Source organism: Lissotriton helveticus, chromosome 3_1 (assembly GCF_964261635.1).
Source record: "Lissotriton helveticus chromosome 3_1, aLisHel1.1, whole genome shotgun sequence".
Lineage (NCBI taxonomy): Eukaryota > Metazoa > Chordata > Amphibia > Caudata > Salamandridae > Lissotriton > Lissotriton helveticus.
The window spans coordinates 1543776452-1543786576 of record NC_136061.1 but is presented as its reverse complement, the minus strand read 5'-3'; positions in this window follow the sequence as shown (position 1 = coordinate 1543786576).

The window sequence follows — 10125 nt, the reverse complement described above, 5'->3', positions numbered from 1 at the left end:
AAAACCATGAAACCGAGGGGCTGAGCGAACAAGACAATGGACTCTATGACTACTAAACTGTGGGACTAAGTAAACATAACGTGGAACATATAGCTATGAGGCTACGAAACTTACGGCAGGAAGGAACCATACTTAAACTGTAAAGGTGAGGGAACAAGACTTGCAACCCAGAATTATGAAACCATTAAACTGACAAATTGAGTGAAACAGACTTGGAAATCAGGATTGTGAGATCATGAAATTGAGGGGGTGACCCAGGGCAAGTGGATTATTATTAAACTGATACATTGGTGAACATGTAAACTCAGAGGGTTAGAAAAAAAGAGTTCGATTTCAAGACTATGAGACCATAAAACTGTGGGCTTGAGGGGACAAGGCTTAGAACCCAAAGTAGTAGAACATGAAAGGGAGTGGCTTTTGTGATAAAGTTTGGAACTCAGCACTCATGAACACGAAAGTGAGGAATGAGGTAAGAGTACTTGGTACCTAGATATGGAAGACCATCAAAATAAGGGACTGGGGGAACAATAATGAGGAAACCAAGGATTATGAGACAATGAAACAGAGAAATTGTGGGAACAAGAACTTGAATCCAGGCCTAGGAGACCATAAAACTGAGGGGAGAGGGAGAGAGAGAGAGAGAGAGAAAAACTCTGTTTATTTAGAACTTAGTCTTTAAAACCAATTGAGGAGAGGGGAGAGGGATCACGACAAGGAACAAAGAACTATGAGGCCATGAAACTGACAGATTGAGTGAAACAGACTTGGAAATCAGGATTGTGAGATCATGAACTTGAGGGGGTGAGGGGGCATGACCTGGGACCCAGGGCAATTAGATTATTATTAAACTGATAGGTTGGTGTACTGTACATGAAACTGAGAGGGTTATAAAAAAAGACTTCGATTTCAAGACTATGAGACCATAAAACTGAGGGCTTGAGGGGAGAACCCAAAGTAGTAGAACATGAAAGGGAGTGGCTTTTGTGATAAAGTTTGGAACTCAGCACTCATGAACACGAAAGTGAGGAATGAGGTAAGAGTACTTGGTACCTACATATGGAAGTCCATCAAAATAAGGGACTGAAGGGACAAGAATGTGGAAACCATGGATAATGAGACGATGAAACAGAGAGATTGTGGGAACAAGAACTTGAATCCAGGCCTAGGAGACCATAAAACTGAGGGGGGAGGGATCACGACAAGGAACAAAGAACTATGAGGCCATGAAACTGACAGATTGAGGTAACAAGAGTGAGGGAACCCAGAACTATGATATAATGAAAGAAAGAATTGAGGAAACATTGCTTGGAACCCAGGAATATGAGACCAATATGAGAACAAAAATGTAAACCAAGACTCTGAGATGGTGATAGCAACTCTAAAGCTGGGAATGGGGAAAAAGGCAGGCCTAGCGTGGAAGAAACCAGAGCTGAATAACAGCGTTGTCATAGTAAGGCGGATTCATGCTGTCAACAAGTGCTCGGCCTGGTGTCAAACATGGCGCAACACTTATCCTCAACAGTTTCGTACATATCCGCAAAGTAAACTTCTTCTCCTGACAGGGAAGTTCTGCAGTGCAAGTGTCCCCGCCATCGGCATGGTGGAGAATACAATTCACAGAACATGTATATACCTGCATTATTTGATTCTCAGAAAAAAGGAGCGTTCCAGTAATGCAAAAAACTGGACGAAAGTGTCACAAATCTGGCACAAATGGAGCGCATTGATCTGTTGCGCGGCCATAAATTCTGCCGGTGCTTCATGTACTGACATCCTGGAGGGTGGTGTTTATTACATTCATTTCACAACCTCTGTGGCGTCTGTGGGGCCAGATCAGATATCTAGGCGACATCACAGTGCTGGCACTGCCCTTCATGAAGGCAGGGAGTGCCAGGTTCATACTGTAGCGAGGCAGATTGGCGCTACTCAATTGCTACTTAACAATGGCAACAGTACAGTTAGTTATCTGTCCTTGAGGGTTCTCAAGGGGCATTGTTCTCGGTCCCGCTTGACCAGGTGGGCTTGCATTAATTTCCGAAAGTGATGGACTAATGTTTGCGCGTGAGCTCCCACGTCACAACACAATTTGGCCCTGCACTCATATCTCTCTGCAATAGGATGTCCCAATAGTTCAAAGTCCCCCAGTCACCATGTGCTTGTTCCTTTAAGTTTCATGTCACAAACCACTGTGTTACAGTACTTTTAGCCCAGTATATTCAGTTGAAGTTATCAGAGACTACAAATCCCAGAAAGCCAGTGGTGTCCCAGTGGATTTCAACAATATGTCACCATGATATTCCACTGGTCAATGATTGTTCCCCATTTTCATCTTCACTTGCCATATTTTTGAGGTCCCTTTATGCTGCCCTTTTTACGTAGGCCCCCTATTACTGTGACGTTGAGTTCAAAGCGAGCTGGCTCTGTTATGACGTATTTTGTCTTCCTCCAAAACCTATTTCCTTGTTTGTCAGCCTTATCCCACCAACAATCACTCTGTGGCGTTATTAGTTAGCTCCATGTTAACAGGTTACCTTGTTTCCAGTTACTGTATTAATTTAAGAAGCCACAGCATTCTGGAATTTGCAGGCTTCATGCGCTACAATTGAACCAAGAGGACTATAAATACGGACCAATCAAAGTTGATATTAGTTTTACCGCGTGCGGATGGGGCGGGGCTTTACAATGCGTCTGGAGCAGCCGGGCTATGCCCATTAACACCTATCCAAACATGGAGGGCGTAGGGACTAAGGAAAGGCGGCAGACCTTACAACCCGGTGCTGCCCGAACAGACCCTTCCAATCTCTATTAAAACAAATTACAAAGTCTTGTGAGGCTGCCATCACATCCTGGGGAGGTTGTAAAACCCATGATGGCTCTTGGCTGCACACAGCGTGCACAAAGTGAGATGGAAGCTCTCTGCAAGAGCTTCCACCTCACTGTGTGCACTGTCTGTGATATGGGCTGTTCACCAGGAGACAGAGTGAAAAGAGCCTGTTTTCACACAGTGGCACCATGTTAGTTGGCAGGTCAATGAGTACCAGATTACATATGTTTTGGAGCTCACAGGACTGGAATTGTAATGTTCTGGTGAGACAGAGTCACTCGGTGATTGGCTGTGAACCCCACCCAAAGCCCTATTAGTAGGTCTTAGCAGTAGGGACTCTCTATTGCTTGTGAAATCTCCCATCAGAGGCAAACAGTACATCGCCCACTCCAACAAAGGGCTACATTTATTAACATTTGGTTCAACGCAATGCAGGAAGACAACCTGCTGCGCAGTAGCAAGTGGAGAGAGCAGGAAAGCACCATAATTACTAATATATGGCTTTTTCCTGCTCTCTGCATTGGCATACTTGTGGCTGCCAAGCACCAGCCCAGGCACCCTTGTGCCATGTTGCAAGGGTGCCTGCCTTACAGGCAGGATTGTTTTTATGCAGGAAAGGACACCTTCCTGCACAAAAACAATCCTCAGAGTCATTTGACTCTTTCTACGTGTGCTGCAGAATGCAACACATGCAGAAAGAGGAAACGATGAGGAGAAATAAAGAAATTTCTCCATCTTACACCGCCCTGGGAATGCGTAGCGCTTTGACGCATTCCCAGGTTTTCTAGTCTTAGTTATTCTAGGAATGCATATATATATATATATATATATATATATATATATATATATATATATATATATTCACTGAAAAAACCATAGGTTATAGACCATATATAGTTAGGAATTAGCATTTAAAAAACCTTTTTTTACTGACACAAAACCATTGAAATTCCATATATAGTTAGTTGTACTAACTATATATCGCGCACCCGCAATCCACTGCTGATCATGTCACATATTACATCATTCATGACATGGTCAGTGACATCACTGATGACATCACTGATGACATCTCAAATGACATCACTGATGACATCACTGATGACAACATCCAGTGACTGTATGTTTCTGTAAAGTTAAAATATGTCTTACATATTGAAGAATGAGTGGATTTATAAGTGTCTGGATGAAGGATTTATTAGGTGCATGACTGACTGTATGAGTGACTGATTAAATGTGTCTCACTGAGTGCATGGGTTAGTGACTAAACTGTCTTAATTTGTGCATCATTATGTCTGTTGTTCTGTAAACTGCTGCATGTGTTGATCAGTAGCTATATGAGTAAATATATGGGTTATTGGTTGATTGCCTAAGTATTTGTATGGGAGACTGAGTGTGTGTGTGGGTGGCTGGGAGGTGTATAACTCTGTGCATAGATGTGTGAGCAGTTGATTCACTAGATGTATGGGTTCAAAAGTGCATGTGGAAACACCTGTATGGGCGGTTGACTGTGTGCATGAGTGTATTGGTGAGTGAATGGATATCTAAGTGCTACATGTCAAAGTAAGTACATATGTAAAACACAGTACATGTGAGAGTTGACATATATAAATAACTGTGCATAAGAGCCAGTGAATGTGTGAGTGGCTGTATGGATCATTGTGAACTTGTATCAGGGATTGTATAAGAGAGTAAATATGTGTTAGTATATGTTTGAATAAGTAAGGTGTGTATAACTGTATAGTTGAGGAAATGGAGGTGTGATTGATTCTTTGCATGACTGACTAGGTGTGTGAGTAACTCCATGGATGAGTGACAGTCTGTGAGTGTATGTTTACACTGAGTGTATCTAAGGTTATATTAGAGTCTGAAGAGGTTCGTCGTATTATCACATGAATGATGTCATCAGTGATGTGATCAGTAATGTCAAATGAGATGTCATCAGTGATGTCATCAGTGATGTCATTTGAGATGTCATCAGTGATGTCATCAGTGATGTCACTGACCATGTCATGAATGATGTAATATGTGACATGATCAGCAGTGGATTGCGGGTGCGCGATATATAGTTAGTACAACTAACTTTATATGGAATTTCAATGGTTTTGTGTCAGTAAAAAAAGGTTTTTTAAATGCTAATTCCTAACTATATATGGTCTATAACCTATGGTTTTTTCAGTGAATTTTCAAGGTTTTGTAAATGCTAATTCCTAACTATATATGGTCTATAACCTATGGTTTTTTCAGTGAATTTTCAAGGTTTTGTAAATGCTAATTCCTAACTATATATGGTCTCTAACCTATGGTTTTTTCAGTGAATTTCAATGTTTTTTAATAGCAAATATCATAAGCTGTCGAATGTCAAGTACGTGGTAAGTAAAAACATTTTCGTGTTTATGCACACTGATCTGCTTTGAATGCTGCCCCCCCCCCCTCATTTCTATTAGGAGTACTCTCTCTTTGCAGATAGTGAAGGGTAGTTAACGCAGGCCTTTGCCCCCGTTGTAATCCGTCGTGCCTGCTTCTCTCTCCATTTCATTGATTGTTATCCAAGCATTTACTGTTTTAGAATTGGTTCTCTTTGGTTCATTCTCTATTTACAAACAAGCACAGAGTCGCAATACTCTGTTTAGTCTTTGCAGATAGTGAAAAATCATGTAAAAAAACAAAAGGAATCGAGCAAAATCAGTAGGCCACTAATGGGATCTCTTTTTGACCTCGCTAAAATAGAAACATTAGGAACAACCCCTCATGAGAAATACGAAACTAGTGAGATGAACTGAGCTCCACACCATGATGGCTGCAAGACAGCTCGGCTCCGCCACCCACCCCGCCCAAAATAACGATAAACTCTATGCAAATATTACAAATATATACAACACACCAGCAAAGTAACAGGGTAAAACATTTTATTAAATAACTATTTACATAACTATTTTATACTTTTTGTTGCCCGATCCGGCTAGCTCAATCGATCGAGCATGAAACTCATGCACTCTGATAGTTCAAAGTTTTGAGGAGTGCTTGTTAGACTGTCTGAAGCTTATTTGCACCTGCTACAGCTTCACTATTCTCAATGTAAGTGGGGGCTGTTTGAGGACGTGACTGCATTTGAAAACAATGTGATGCGGTACCTCCCTGAACCGCTTTACGGAGGCCCCCGAAGGACGGTGTGATGGCGCGGACTCGGAGGGGGCGCTTGGCTCCGGCCCCCTCCCCAAGTCGTGTTGCCCTGGTGTGGCCTGAGATCGCCCCCAACATAGGTGGCCGGCTCCCGGGGTCAAGCGGAACTTTTTGCCTTTTGGTGACTCTTCCATTCTTGACCTTGTCCCACAATCCGTTAGACCTAAAGACACGCTGTAGTGGGGCGCCCCTTTACCGTTTCAGTTGCCATTCCGCCCGCTTTTGCTACAATGTGCCTCTTCCGCTATTCAGCTGTTTACCGCCCGCTCTTGCGACTACAGCGTCTCGCTCACCATGTAGTTGAGTTGCTCCCGCTCTTGCGGTGCAGCGATAGGCGGCTGCCACAGGACTCTCAAAATGGCGGCCGGCTCTTCAGATTTGGGCGTGGTCCACTAAAATGGCCCTGCGACACCTTGGAACTCGGACGCTTGTCTGCTAGGGCTTGGGCTCCATTCTCGAAAGCGTCCCCTCAGCCTTGAAGATTCTACAAAAGTCTTGGGGGCCCCCGACTCCCGCAGGCTTCTGGTGGGGAGCGGCTGCCATGATTGCTTGTGGAATGGCCACGACGGAGCTACGAGATGGTGGTGCTCTCATGCTGACGCCAGCTTCAGTCTGAAACATCCAGAAACACTGTAGACTACCAATTCGATCAGTTCCGGTAGCGCCCCAACGTGACCCGGTAGAGAAGAACTTGCCCTCCCCTCTTTGACTGATGGTTCTTGTTGCCTGTCCCTTCTGTTGTCATTTAACAGAACTATTTAGCCTGCTGAAAGGGGTTGTGTTCCGACCGCTGGTTGGTGGAGACATTTTGACTATATTCTGGACCTGCGTTGTCGCGTAATGCGTCATATGACGCGCCGCGTTAGCGCGTCCGGAAGTGCTCCGGTGCGCGAAGCGCAGCTTCCCGGAAGCGATCCGGGGCGCGGCGCGCAGCGCGTAACGTAAGCATAACAGGTCATGTGACTTGTTAATAAAACTTTTCATTGGTTCATTTTACTTTTCTTATTCTAATGATGAAAGGCTTGGTCATATGACCTAAAAATTACACTTTTTATTACTTTCAAACATTATTTTTTCTTAAACATATATGTTATAATGTTCCAGGCTAATGTACTTTCCCGGAAAATTTACAACTGTCCTGCAAGTAAAATATATTCCTTTTTCGAGAAAAAGGGCGTTTCTTCGTCCCATGACGGAGCCGTTGAGCAAAAGAGGCTCGGCCTGCTGTCTTAGTCGCCGATACGCCTGAATATCAGATTCTTATCGATCACTTTATGTTGCAGGAGTAGAAAACACAACAGCCCTTGACCATTTATCTTTACTGCGTTCCTGCGTATTATACCTTTTACCCTTCATGTAATTGGACTGCTTTATTTCACTTGCCTTTTACTGATTCGAAAACAGTGACTATTATTAAAAACTTTACCAATGTAAATACTACTACCATGTTTTCTTTTAAAAACCTTTATTGTGAAAATGTCAGTATACAAATACGGGCCTATAACCACGTGGGCCGGCCACGGAGCAAACTGTAATCGTATATGATGAGGAGACATTTACACTGTAGAGGAACGTAACGGGCGGGCCATTAGGTTGCAAGAACTAAGGTGTCTAACAGTTGCGGAATCGGTGGACGTACATTTTATAATTAAAATACGACAGGGCCAGTTACAATAAAATAATCTAGATATACATTTGCGGGCAAGTACCATGGGTGACGTTAATTCGAACCTTTAATAGTACAGTAATCAATAACACATCAGAACTTAATATCAATAGGGATGTCGAAATATTCAATCAATTCTCGTCCCCGCCCGCCATGTGCTTCAAAACTGCATACGTATCTCGTGCTATCAAGGTTGTGCAACCAGTACACAACAAGGAGTTACGAGTCCCATTTATTCCGGCGCCATTTCGGGCGAGGACGGGCAGGTCCAGGATATAGTCAAAATGTCTCCACCAACCATCGACTATGATGATGTTCATATGCTGTATTTATTAGAGTAACACTCATCTGTCCACATGAAATTAATTTGCCACAATCTAAACATGTCATTTTAATCTTTCCAAAGTTCTTCTGAATATTTGGGACCGTTTCCCTTGCCTCTGATGCTGTCAGTGCCACTTCTTTGGTGAATGTACTGGCAGGTCGGGGGTTGTCCTCCAAATCTCTCTTTTGTGCAGCACTATAATTAATCGGTGCCACCTCTCCATATGACGATGCATGGTATAATTACCATGACTATATTTTTTTTTCGGTTCCTCTGGAGAGTACATCGTGGCAGATGAGGCAGGTAACGTACCGGGCATTTACCTTTTTTGCATGTAGAGGAAAGGAAAAAAAATTCGAGCGTCCGAGTTCTAAGGTGTCCCAGGGCCATTTTAGTGGACCAGGCCCAAATCCAAAGAACAGGCCGCCATTTTGAGAGTCCTGTTGCAGCCGCCTGTCGCTGTAGCAGCAAGAGCGGGCGAAACTCAGCTAGACGGCGCTCCACTGCAGATGAAGTGCCTCAACCTGGAGAGGCGGGAGAGGCTCGTTTGCGCCGCCTCCCCCCCCCCCTTCGGGCACCCCACGCCGTCTTTCGGCGCAGCATTGTAGGATGGCCACACCAGTGCGGCAACTTGCTAGACACCACCTCGGTGCCATCCGGATCTCGGCGCCCCACTGCAGATGAAGTGCCTCCACATGGAGAAGCGGGAGAGGCTCGTTTGCGCCGCCTCCCCCCCCCCTTCGGGCACCCCACGCCGACTTTCGGCGCAGCATTGTAGAATGGCCACACCAGTGCGGCAACTTGCTGGACACCACCTCGGTGCCAACCGAATCTCAGCGCCTTGTGGTGTCTTCCATTCCGAAAATATTGTTGGCAGCATTTTGAAAGGAAAGATAAACAGCCGTTTGTGGCCCTCACTACACCGTTCTCCTAGTGAGTCTCACATTGTTACATTTAGGAAGAATGTTGAAGAGTAGTATGTTGAAAATCTGAAGCCATTGTTCTACAAACTCTCAACCAGCCTTGTATGGAAAAATCCTGAAGAATGTACAAACTGAAAACCAGTTTTTGTCTGTATAGCATCAGCAGCAACGCTTGAGTCAGCTTTGTGTGAAGCCGCCATTTTGATTCAATCTATAGCGTCCCCCTGCACACATTCAGGGACCTGGTCGTGTCTTCAGGTCAAACGGATTGTGGGACAAGATGCACAAAGGAAAAGGAAAAAAGTTCCGCCGGACCCCGGGAGGCGGCCGCCTATGTCATGGGCGATCTTAGGCCACACCAGGGCAATAGTGAAGCTGCAGCAGGTGCAAATAAGCTTCAGACAGTGTTACAAGCGCTGCTCAGAACTCTCAACTATGACACCACCTCGGTGCCATCCGGATCTTGGCGCCTTGTGCTGGTTCCGGCCTATTCACACATCGGTCCGCTACTGACGCCACCTCACAGGCCAACGGGGCACCCCACGCCGACTTTCGGCGCAGCATTGTAGGATGGCCACACCAGTGCGGCAACTTGCTGGACACCACCTCGGTGCCATCCAGATCTCGGCGCGTTGTGCTGCCTTCGGCCTATTCGCCACAAGTGCGCACGCAACTCAGCTGCATAGCGAGTGAAACACCAAGGGGCGCCCCACTGCAGCCGAGGAACCTCCATCTTGGGGGCGACGCACAGCATCACATTGCTTTCCAATGCAGTCAGATCCTCAAACAGCCCCCACTGACTGACGCGAACTCACAGGCCAACGGGGCGCCCCACGCCGACTTTCAGCACAGCATTGTAGGATGGCCACACCAGTGCGGCAACTTGCTGGACACCACCTCGGTGCCATCCGGATCTTGGCGCGTTGTGCTGCCTTCGGCCTATTCGCACATCGGTCCGCTACTAACGCCGCCTCACACGCAACTCAGCTGCATAGCGAGTGAAACACCAAGGGGCGCCCCACTGCAGCCGAGGAACCTCCATCTTGGGGGCGACGCACAGCATCACATTGCTTTCCAATGCAGTCAGATCCTCAAACAGCCCCCACTGACTGACGCGAACTCACAGGCCAACGGGGCGCCCCACGCCGACTTTCGGCGCAGCATTGTAGGATGGCCACACCAGTGCGGCAACTTGCTGGACACC